This window comes from Sarcophilus harrisii, chromosome 5, assembly GCF_902635505.1.
Source record: "Sarcophilus harrisii chromosome 5, mSarHar1.11, whole genome shotgun sequence".
NCBI lineage: Eukaryota > Metazoa > Chordata > Mammalia > Dasyuromorphia > Dasyuridae > Sarcophilus > Sarcophilus harrisii.
This window is the reverse complement of record NC_045430.1, coordinates 201,630,610-201,642,355: the sequence shown is the minus strand read 5'-3', so window position 1 is coordinate 201,642,355 and position 11,746 is coordinate 201,630,610. Positions and strand designations below refer to the sequence as shown.

Below are 11,746 nucleotides of genomic sequence, written 5' to 3'. Positions count from 1 at the left end.
AGAATCTTGAGGGAGGGAGAGAAAACAAAAACGATTCCCACCTCCTCCCCCTCCAGCAAACAGACTTCAGATTATTCCATTCTGCCACACTTTTTATTTGATCTGTGGTAAGGGATGGACGGTAGCCCAGAAAAATGGTCAGAATCCCCAGGAGCTTGTAATTAATTAGTCATTCAAACATTGAAGTGGCTTGTGGGATTGTAAGCACTGAGAGGCAGAAATTCTGTGTTTTAATTTTGGCTTTACTCTAATACTCTATAGTAAGTAAGATGCTTTTACCTATTGGGCACTCATTTTCCTTCTATGTAACATGAGAAGGGGGACCTCTCTAAGGTCTCTTCTAGACTTCAGTTTCTGTGATTCAAAATAGAATGATGATAGCTAGCATTTATATAGAGAGTTTTTAAGGTTCATAAAGCACTTTACAAATATTATCTCATTTTATCTTCAAATATTGGCGGGTAGGTTTAATTATTGTCTTCATTTTACAGATGAGGAAACTGAGGCAGAAAGTGTTGTTGTTCAAGGTCACATAGTGTTGGAGGCTGAATTTGAACTCGGGTGTTCCTGACTCCACATGCGGCGGCTCTATCCAATATACTCAGTTGCCTTTAATATATTTAATTGATCAGTTTTTGTTTTTGTCTGGCTGTGCTAGGATGTAATCCAGTGGTCAGACATTACTGTGATGAATTCTTTTAAAATATCCAGCTTCACATCATGCATTTGTTGCATGTTTAACTTATGGTGAGAATCTTGATGTGGTGATAGATAGCATGCTGCCCTCAAGTTGTTTACAGCCTATTTGGTAAGATAAGATTACCTTTAAAAAAATTTAAGGGAAAAAATCCAAAGCCATTTGTTGCATATTTAAGTAATGGTAAGAATCTTGATCCTTTGATAGCATGCTCCCTTCAAGGATTTTACAATCTATTTGTAAAGATAAGATTAACACTAAAACATTTTAAGGGAAAAAACACAAAGCTACATAATATCAAGTACCAGTTTGTATGGTATATGTTATTATTTAGGACAAAGATGTCAAATGTATGGAACACTTTTCAGATTCTCTACCTCCCCATTAAAATTGAGAAATATTTAACAAAATGAACATACAATGTAACATAGACAATGTTAATTTGTGATTTTTCTAGGTCAGTATGTGTCCTGTAGGGATTCTTATGTATCATTTACCAGTCCCCTTTCCATTTGAGTTTAACACCACTGCTTTAGGAAACTGAACAAAAGGAAATCTAAAAAACACTGGAATATTTGAAGAAGGCTATGTAGAGGAGGTGGGATGGGCACTGTGATCATAGAATTTAGGACATTAGAATTAGAAGGGATCTTAGCAGACCTATCCATCCCAGATCATTAATTTTATAGATAAGGGAACTGAGGGTAGGGATTAACCATAGGTAATATGAATATAAGAGCTAGGACTTGAACCTAGGCTGCCTGACCAGCAGAGCTCATTTTAATGAGTTTAAACTCTGTTTTTTTTTTTTTTTAAACTGGTTCTAAATCTACTTGATTATACTCTGATCCAGCCCACATCCCACCATCTTGTCTCTAGGGTTAATATGAGAGAGGTCAAATGCTTTGTTGAAATGCAAGCATATCACATCTCTAGCATTCCCCTAATCTACTCCTTAAGTAACCCTGTCCAATAAAAAGTGGTGAACTCTAAGCAGAGATATAATCAGAGAGAGGGAGAAAGATATGGATAAAGCAGAAAGTCTTTTGGGTCATACCCATACATGATTGGAAAAATGGGTGGCAGAGAAGGCAGTTTATCCTCATTGGTGCAGTTTCACTTGGCAACTCCTTGAAGGAACTGGAGATGGGGGCACTGTCAGGCAAAGAGTGTAGGAATGGAACAAAAAAGGGGGCAGATGGACTCCTGAAGAGTGGTGGGATGCTTTTGGTAGAGGAACTCTGAAATAACCAATAGGAGGAGTATGGAAGTCTTTGTCCTTCTGGGTGAAGTGTTGCAAATAAATACTGAAAGGAGGCAAAGAAGACTTGAGAGGGTTGTAGCAGAGCTTAAGTGTCAAGAGGAACAGGATAGTGATGGGATTCTTCTGATGCACTCAATCCAAATATCTCTTCATAAAAGGATGGGTCATAGCAATGGACCCATCTTAACCTGATGGTGCATAGATGTACATCACCCAGAAGACCACTAAGCATTCAGACAGGCAGGAGAAAGCAGTCTCACATCATGTCAGTACTTTGGATCATAGTTATAGCTGCTCTCCTCCCTCATTATTTCTGTCTTTCGTTGTACTGATATCTGATAGCAGGTATTCTGATAAAATTCTTCTCTAGGTTTATAATTTGATGAAGAGGAGAGAACCCTAGAAGAATGCCATTCATTTCATTCCAGTTCTATTCTTCCATTAAGTAAAATCTTTCTTTCATATTTGAACCTAAGTTTGCTATTGCCTGGTTGACTGATCTCTTTATGTGCCTCTCTGGCATAGTTCTCCTGATAAAGGTCACAGTGCTGAGTATTTGTTTAAACTGATAAGTATTCAGTTTTAATCTTCATAAATGCCTTTTTAGGTTTCTTTGGGGAAGCCATAGGGCTTGGAAAGGAGGGATTTGAAGGAGAAAAACAAAACCAAAAAAATAACAAAGTCAGAATTTTGTTTTCTTTGTGGTTTGATTTGCTTGCAGTCGAGGTAAACTGGAATAAGATTTTATTGCTTAATGCATGTTTTTAAGAGAGTCCTCCATCTGCCTTGGTAATTAGAGCTGTAGCTCATTAGTCACGGTATGTGAGGACACTTGTGTAGGTTCCACTAAACAACACAACACCCATATTAAAATAGCGTGAGGGGCTGTCAAAACAACCTTCAGCAATACCCAGTAGCTTCACTAAATGGCGCCTTCCCTGATACTCTTCCTGGTACTGACCTTATCTCAAGGACATTACATGGTACCTTATTCTCTCCTATCTATAACATCACTGATTTTTGTATGTAATGGTTATCTGTGTAGTAATTCTCTCATTAGGCTGTAAGCTCTTTGAGGGCAAGGATTTGATTTAACAAATTTTTTTTTTCTGTCCTCAAGGACATAGTTGGTTGTCTCTGCAAGTAATGTTTGTTAAATTGAATCAAATCCTTTCACTGCAGTATTTGAGATTTGGTAGCATGCTGTGTTTCCAGATAGCACAATCCACATCTTCTGACCATAGTGGGTGTTGGAAGGATTGTCTTGATTGATAACTGGCTTCAGAGAGCCCCAGGTTAAGAGACAAGACTAGATTTGGAAACAGATTGATTATAGGCAGATTTTCCTTTAATTGGGGAAGATATTATCCTTGTATAGATACCCTAGAAAGATAAGGCTTTCTTGCTCTTGAGAAGTTTGGTACACATCCAATAAATCTCATTGTTTGGTTGAGAATGTGGGGACCTCCAGATCAGGGATAGACTTCTCTCTGTTTTTCTCCTCAATGGTTGGCCTCTCCTCCTTTCCAGCTGGTGTTTATAAGACCTATATACTTCCTTAGTTATCTTTACCACTCCTTTTTACTTGTAGAGCAATTCTTTAGGGAATACCTTTGGGTCCCAAAGCACTTATTGCCTTATTTTTTTCTCTTGAATAACAGGTGGCATTGCTAAGCTTAACTAATAAGAGTCTCTGATATGTTGGAGCAATGAGGACTTAATAGCTAAGGTCCAAGTATTCAGTCTGGCATTCCATGCCCTCTGCAGTCTGTCCCTATACCGCCTATTTAAAGTGATCTCTCTTTGCTCCCTGCTTCTGCCCTAGTAAAGGCAGGCTTCTTTCTTTCTTTCTTCTGTGTACATAGTGTATGTGTGATGTATACACTATATACTTTGCATATATATTCTCTGTATATAGTGCCCTTGCTAATATGGGGAATTCTAGCCAAGGACTTTCCTCCATCCCAAACCATCCAAACCCTTGAAGCCCAACTTAAATCCTTCCTTATGTCCCAGCCTTTCTGGACTTCTCCAGTCTCCCCTGATTTCTTCTTTCTCTGAACATCTTTTCTAATCTGTATAATCTAACCATGAATTATCCATTGTCATTCATGTTTTGGAACTATCATAGGCTCTAAAAGTTGGAAAGAACTGAAATCAAACTCCTTCATTTAACAGATGAGGAAAATGAGATCTAGAGCAGGAAAATGGTCTGGTCCAAGGCACACAGGCAGTAAACAGAAATTTGAACTCAGGCTTACTGACTCTGAATCCAGTGTTGTATAATTCAACAAACATTTATTAAGTACCAGCTGTGTACCAGTCATGCTCTATGGGCTGTATATCTGAGATCACATAGTCAGTAAGCAGCAGAACTGAAATTGGAATCAGGCTACTTTGAATCTCATGTTGTATAATTCACCATTTATTAAGCAACAACTATATACACGAGTCATGTGCTGTAGGAACAAAGAAAATAATTATAGTTCTCATCAACCTCAAGGAACTAATATTTTGGTGCACCTTGATCTTCTTGCCTTTTCAGGAAGAATATAAGTTCCCCAAGGTCAAGGATGGTTTGTTATCCCCTATGGATGCTGACAGTTTAGACATACAGTAACCATTTTGGGGATACTTACTGACAAGTTGAACTGTAGCCTTAAAAATTCCTTAGATTTGTATTTCATGTTCACAGTTGTATAAATTAGTTTTTTTGTAAATGATTTATGCACTCAAAATGATGGAGTTTTCTTGAAATAAGGGTTCTATTCATGTATAGTATAAAGAGAGCATTCCTAGTACAGAGGCAGTATATGCAAGATAATTTTGAAATTTCAATGTTAGCAGTAGGCAAAGTTTGGTTTTTATTGTCTTTTTCTTTCTTTATCTCTCTCCTGCTTCCTGGTAACCACCTCCCCATACAGCCTGTTTCTATCTCTTCCTCAAAGTGGTTCTTTAAATCACATTTCCTCCAATCAAGGCCCCATTCCCTCTATATGACAGACCTCCCTTAGATGGTATGACATTAAAGTAATTCACTATTGAAGGATAAATGATGTGTAATCCCTGCTCTGGCTTCATTTCTCCCATTCCCACTCTCACTGGAATCTTGGGTCCCTGGGGCATCCAAAACTATTTTTTCCCTGAGGAATGTATTAAGAGTAATTGGCCAAGGATTAACCTCCCCACCCCAGGGGCCGGGGAATAAGAGGTTTCTTATACTGCCCTCCTGAGTGCCCCTATCCAATTTACTCCCCTTTATCAGTCAACCAGTACAATTCTATTAGCTTTTACAAACTAGATTGACTGAAAAAGTATTGCTAGAATGGTCATTGTAAAACTTTCTCCCCAAACTGGGGGTGTACTTTCCTTTTGTACATACAAGGGAAGGATGGATTCTGTATGAGTAGCATTGAGGTACAGATGTAGAAAACAAATATAGTCAATATCTCCTGTCTCTTGAACCTGGCTATCCATTGTAGAATCATTTCCCCATAAGTATAGTTTTCAGCTGAGTTCCAAGTGCTGATGTCTTTCTAGCATTCACAGGAGCATCTCCTTCCATCATGAGGAGTCAAAATCCCTGAAGCTTTCATCATCTTTGGGGAACCATCTCCATCTCTAGCTACTTCCTCTGACATTGACCATTCACATATTGACCCCTCTGTTGCTAACTGGATACCCTATTCTAATTCATCTGAAATTAAAAATGAATAAACACAAGAGAAATGGGTGCATTGTAGCCACAAATACATTATTTGCATGCTTCTTCGGGCATCTGCTGGTTGTTCTCTCCCCCCCCCCCCCCACACACACACACACTCAGTGGTTACTGGCAGTACTACCTCATTATCCATGAAAGAAAAGAAGTAAAAGGGCCAAAGGGAAGGGGTAAATTCATACCTTTTGTATGTATACTCGGTTTCCTCTTAGCAACTGTTATCAACCCTTCTGGCTCCTCATTCAACCAGAAGACTTCATCATCATACAGAACTGATCCCATAGTCACTATGGACTAAGCCATTCCAAAGAGTCCCAAACTTCTATAACTATCTGTTATATAACTATATCTGTTATAGAAATGCCTCTTTCAACTATCTTCTCATGCGTTAAGTCCTGAAGCCAATCAGGGCTGTCCCTGCCTGGATTCTTCTTGATTGATCTCGGTTATACTAGGCTTAACCTTGCCATGGAACAATTTGCCTTTTAAAAGAAGAGTTCTTTAATAGTCAAAGTAAATTTATGGAATGACTCAGGAGATATTTTGGGGAAAGGATGTACTTCTCTGTTAAGCCCCCTGAAAGATTTCTAGTCCCAGCAATTTTAGCTCAAAATATTAATTGCTAAGAAAAAGTATTTTCTGAATTAAAAAAATAAGTTAAACAAGGAAATTCTTTTTTTTAAAGGAATTTCAGAAAACTTGGTGGGGTTTTCCCATTTTTTGCAACTCCAATAACTAACAACATGTTTTTAACCATAAATCCAAAATTGTCCAGTCCTGTAAACCACATGGGATTAGATCACATTCTAAATTATATTTTCATGGCTGAGCAGAAGTGAAACTTTTGTGGTAGAACCCGGATATACCAGATGACCCCAAGGCACTGCCAAAAAGACTGGTCAGTACTAGAAAAACTTGGGTCAGCTGACCGGTTTTAGAGGAGGAGCAGTTTAGATCTGTTTGGCTAAAAAAAATACATTGAAATGGCTAAGAGGACTCTGAACGCCAGTTTTTCTGGGTGCGGCCAGACAATCCACAAAATGAAATAGAAAAAGCATTATGTTCTCATTCGATCATAATACAGTTTCTGTTTGTTACCTGGAATTCAGATAGTACAATCATACTTTTTTTCAAGAAACATAGGACAACAGACAAGAAAAACATTTGTTGTTCAATCATGTCTAACTCCTCATGACCTCATGGACCATACTGTCTATGGAGTTTTCTTGGCAAAGATACTGAAGTGGTTTGCTATTTCCTGTTCCAGTGGATTAAGGCAGACAGAGGTTAAATGATTTGCTTGGAATCACCCAGCTAGTAAGTTATCTGAGGCCACATTTAAATCCTAGTCTCTCTGATTTAGTGCTCAATCCACTGAGCTATCTAGCTGTATTCAAGGCAAACAGGTTAAATGACTTGAACAAGATCATAAAACTATTAAGTGTCTGAGACCAGATTTGAAATTAGGTATTCTTGACCTCTACACCTAGCACTCCTACCTGTCCCAAGAAAAATATAACTTAAGAGTAGGTAAGGATATAAATGGCCATGTAGCCAATCTCCTTCATTTTACCGGTGAGGAACAAGAGGTTCAGAGAGAATAAGGGATTTGTTATGGCCATGCAGCCAGAGGGAGGATTTGAACTCAACTTTTCCTGGCTTAAGGACTCTTCTGCTTACTATTGCTACATATGTGATATTGGGCAAGACACCTCACCTTTTTTCAGCCTCAGTTTATTCAACTGAAAAAAGAGACTTTTGAACTAGGTATATTTTAAGATGCCCTCTACCTCCAGATCTCTCATTCTGTGATAATCCTAAACTGGTTTCAGGGATTGAGTCTAAAATATATAGAGAATTGACTCAAATTTATAAGAAGTCAAGCCATTCCCCAGTTGATAAATGATTTTCAGATGAAATCAAAATCATTTATAGTCATATAAAAATGCTCTAAATCATTATTAATAGGAGAAATGCAAATCAAGACAACTCTGAGGTACCTCTATATTCCTCTCACATTGGCAAAGATGACAGGAAAATATAATGATGAATGTTGGAGGGGATTGGGAAAATTGGGACATTAACACATTATTGGTGGAGTTGTGAAGTGATCCAGTCATTCTGAAGAGCAATACAGAACAATGTCCAAAAGGCTATCAAACTGCACACTCTTTGACCCAGCAATGTCTTTACTGGGCCTGTATCCCAAAGAGGTCTTAAAAAAGGAAAAGAACCCACATGTGCAAAAATGTTTGTAGCAGCCCTTTTTGTAGTGTCAAGAAACTGGAAACTGAGTGGATATCCATTAGTTGGGGAATGGCTGAATAAGTTATGGTGTGTGAATGTTGTGAAATATTATTGTTCTGTAAGAAACGACCAGCAGGATGATTTCAGAGAGGCCTAGAGAGACTGACAGGAATTGATGCTAAAGGAAATGAGCAGAACCAGATCATCATACACAGCAATAACAAGATGATGTGATGATCAGTGTGATAGGTGTGGCTCTTTTCAATAAGAAGGTGATTCAGGTGAATTCCAATGGTCTCCTGATGGAGAGAATCATACTCAGAGAGAGGACTTTGGAGACTGAGTGTGTGTAATACAATATAGTATTTTCACTTTTTGTTGTTTGCTTGCATTTTGTTTTTTTTCTCATTTTTTCCCTTTTGACTTGATTTTTCTTGTGCAGCATGATAATTGTGGAAATACGTATATAAGAATTACATGTTTAACATATTGGATTATTTGTTTTCTATGGATGGGGATAGAGGGGAAGGGATAAAAATTTTTGGAACACAATTTTTCAAAGGTGAATATTGAAAATTATCTATGTATATGTTTTGAAAATTAAAAGCTTTAATAAAATTTTTCAAAAATTAAAAAAAATTAAAACAACATGGAAAGGATGATGGTCTAGTCACAGGAATAATTTAACCTAATCCTTTATGTCTTCTGAGTCTGTCTGCAGTTCCAGACAATGAAAATTCATGCTCAGAGTATCCACCTCAATCATTTTGTTAAATGGACTCTTTATGTTTTATAAAGCAGGAAAATGGACTTATTTTATGGAGTTAGGGAAAAGGAGGTAGGGAATTGTTCTGGCTCATTCTCAGCCAAGCAAAAATTTAAACTTACCAGATCTCCTTCATTATGGCCCCTACTTCTGTATTTTCCATTTATTCTAAAAATCTTAATACTTCAATTTCCCAATATTATTAGTGTCATAGGATCAACTAGACAGGGATTTAAACCATTTTGGTTTTATGGATCCCTTTTACAATTTGGTGAAGTCTCTGAGCACCTTCTCAGAATAATGTTTTTAAATGAATAAGATAAAGTGCACAGGTTACAAATGAAGCCAATTATGTTGAAATACAGTTGTCAAACTATTTTGACAATTTTACAGACAGACAAGTTTATAGACAAAATAAATTTACAGACCCCAAGTTAAGATCCCTTTAGGATCTTAGGACATAAATATCTTCTAGTCCACCTCATCTTCTCATTTAAATCGTTTGTTCCATACAAATGAATTTTCCAGATACCCAAATCTTGCTCCTGTGTAAGCAAACTGCATTATTGTAACCTGATTTTTGAGGTAAATTCTTCTAAAATGAATTACATACTTTAAAAAATAGTTTACTAAAATTAGCTTAACTTGTGCCTTGATGATTCAAGATCCTTGTAATTGTCAGAAGCAGCTCTAATATTGTTTGCCCAACATTAAATGCCCTGTTAGGTGGTGTAGTAGATCTGGAGTTTGAATTGTGCCTTGAACTTCTGCTGGCCTTGTGACCCTAGATTGGCCACTTAATCTTTCTCACCCTGAGTTTCTAAGGTTGTAAAATAACAAGATTGGTTTCTAAGGTCTCTCCAAGCTCAAAATCATACTTATTTTAAATGCTTGAGAAAAAATAAACATTTTAAAAGATTGTATATGAAACTGCAAATCTATTATGTACAATTTGCTGTTCCATTCACACACACACACACACACACACACACAATACATATCAAATTGGGACCCAGATAATCAAGCTTCTCCAAAATTGCCTGAGTTGAGGATAAATGGTCTTTAAACAAGATCCATAAAGACCACTCTTGTTTCTAAATAATAATAGCTCACATTTCTGTACCACTTAACAGTATGAAGAACTCTTTCCCCACAATAACCCAGTAAGATAGGTCAAAGCTGGAAAAGACATTATTGATTTTCTAGCTCAACATCCTCATTGTATAGATGTGGGAAACTGAGGTTCATTATTGGGAAGTGATTTGCATTAAATCATGCAGCAAAAGACCCAAATTTTTTAGTTCTAGATCTAATGTTATTTCTAGGATGTGGTGATGTCCTACATTATTCCCCTTTTATTGAGAAAAAATTTGAGGCTTGAAGACTTGCCTGTATCAAATGTCAAATATCTAGTGACTGATGAGTTGAAAATTTAAAATAGATTGGTTTGCTCCAAACCTAGTGTTCTTTTTGGTATTTTGTTGTATATTAATTTGATATGTGATTTATTTTCCTTATCTATTCAGGAATTGTTCTTCCCCATTCCTGGCTTAGAATGAATGCTCCTTGAGAGCAGGGGATGGCTTGGTTTTATCTTTGTGTCCTCAGCACCAAGGACAGAGCCTAGTGCCTAGTAACTACATAATAAATATGCTTATCGAATTGGATCTCACTCTGTCAACTCCCTGCATGAATTTGAATGCATGAACTTTGTGGCAACTCTTTTGGCTGTTCAGAGGCCTTTTTGACTCATTTCTGGGCTCTCTGTAAAATTATAATTAGTCGATTTTGCCATGTAAGTGATATCCAAACACATGGGGCTGCATAGTGCTTCCCTTTTGAGTATATTTTTGTACAATTAATTCTCTCATTTCATCTTTCCAACTATCATAGATAGCCAGCAATAACCAACATGTGTTTATTACTACTTTGTAGAGTGCTTGGTCTTAATTTTGAACCTATCACATGATGCTGATGTATAAAAGTCCTTTGTGTAGGTCATCCCTTTAGTAGATCTTAAGGTCTTTGAAGGCAGGGTATGTATCATTCATCTTTATATTTCCCCTTACACTTAGTAGTTGCTCGATTAATATTTATTGAATGAATGGATGATTACTTCTACTTGTAAATGAGAAAACTGAGGCATAGAGCTGTAAAATGATATCATCACCCTGCTGGCTTAGTGGCAGAGCCTTGTCTTCAGATCTGTAGACTTGGGATTTTTCTATTAGACCATACTGCTGAAATATGGCATATGATCGTCTATGACATTCTCATTGCCATTCTTTGTAAAGGCATAGTAGAATAAAGGGCCAGAGAGGGCAGCTAAAATGAACAAGGAAATCGGGTATGAGACAGAGGGAGTTGGCAGGAAATTGAGAATTAAGGTTCATCAGTATAAGAAGTGACTAAGATTAGGTTTCATTAGTCTTGAAAGAGAAAAGCTGAGGATGAGTATATAATTAAATCTTTCAGAGACAAAAATGGCATGGATTGGGTAAATACAGATTTGTTAATAAATTTTAGGAATCTTAGGACTATGCTGCCCAGAGCTAGCAGACTGAAAAAAGTCATTTTTAGGGCAAACAAAAAGTAGAAATATTAGAGTTCAAAACAAGTGTGGGGCGATTTACCTCTAGAAGTGACAGTGGGTTGAAAATGGAAGCAGATTCAAGGAGTATTTAAAAACTCAACTATAAGAGATAGATATGTTTGAGGGGGCATATTCCTAACCTTCGGTGATTTGATGGGGGGCAGAACAATTGAATCTTCCCTCAAATAATTTCTGAGTGGTCCTGTCAAAAACAAAACACAGGACTGATAGTCTGACCTAGCCTAGACATTTTTACATTTTTATTCCTATTGCTTATTACATTAACCAGTTAATCAACAAGCATTTATTTAACACTTTTGTTGTTATTCACTCATTTTTCAGTTGTATCCAACTCTTCACAACACAGTTTTGGATTTTCTTGGCAAAGATATTGGAGTGGTTTGCCATTTCCTTTTCCAGTTCATTTTACAGATGAGAAAACTGAGGCAAATAAGATT

General features: G+C 37.0%; 1 protein-coding gene across 4 annotated transcripts in view; it reads left to right on the top strand.

Annotated features, from left to right (window-relative positions):
* Positions 1 to 11,746, top strand: part of PRKAG2 (protein kinase AMP-activated non-catalytic subunit gamma 2) — a 420,981-nt gene that overhangs the window by 109,588 nt on the left and 299,647 nt on the right. The gene's annotated exons all lie outside the window — the stretch shown is intronic.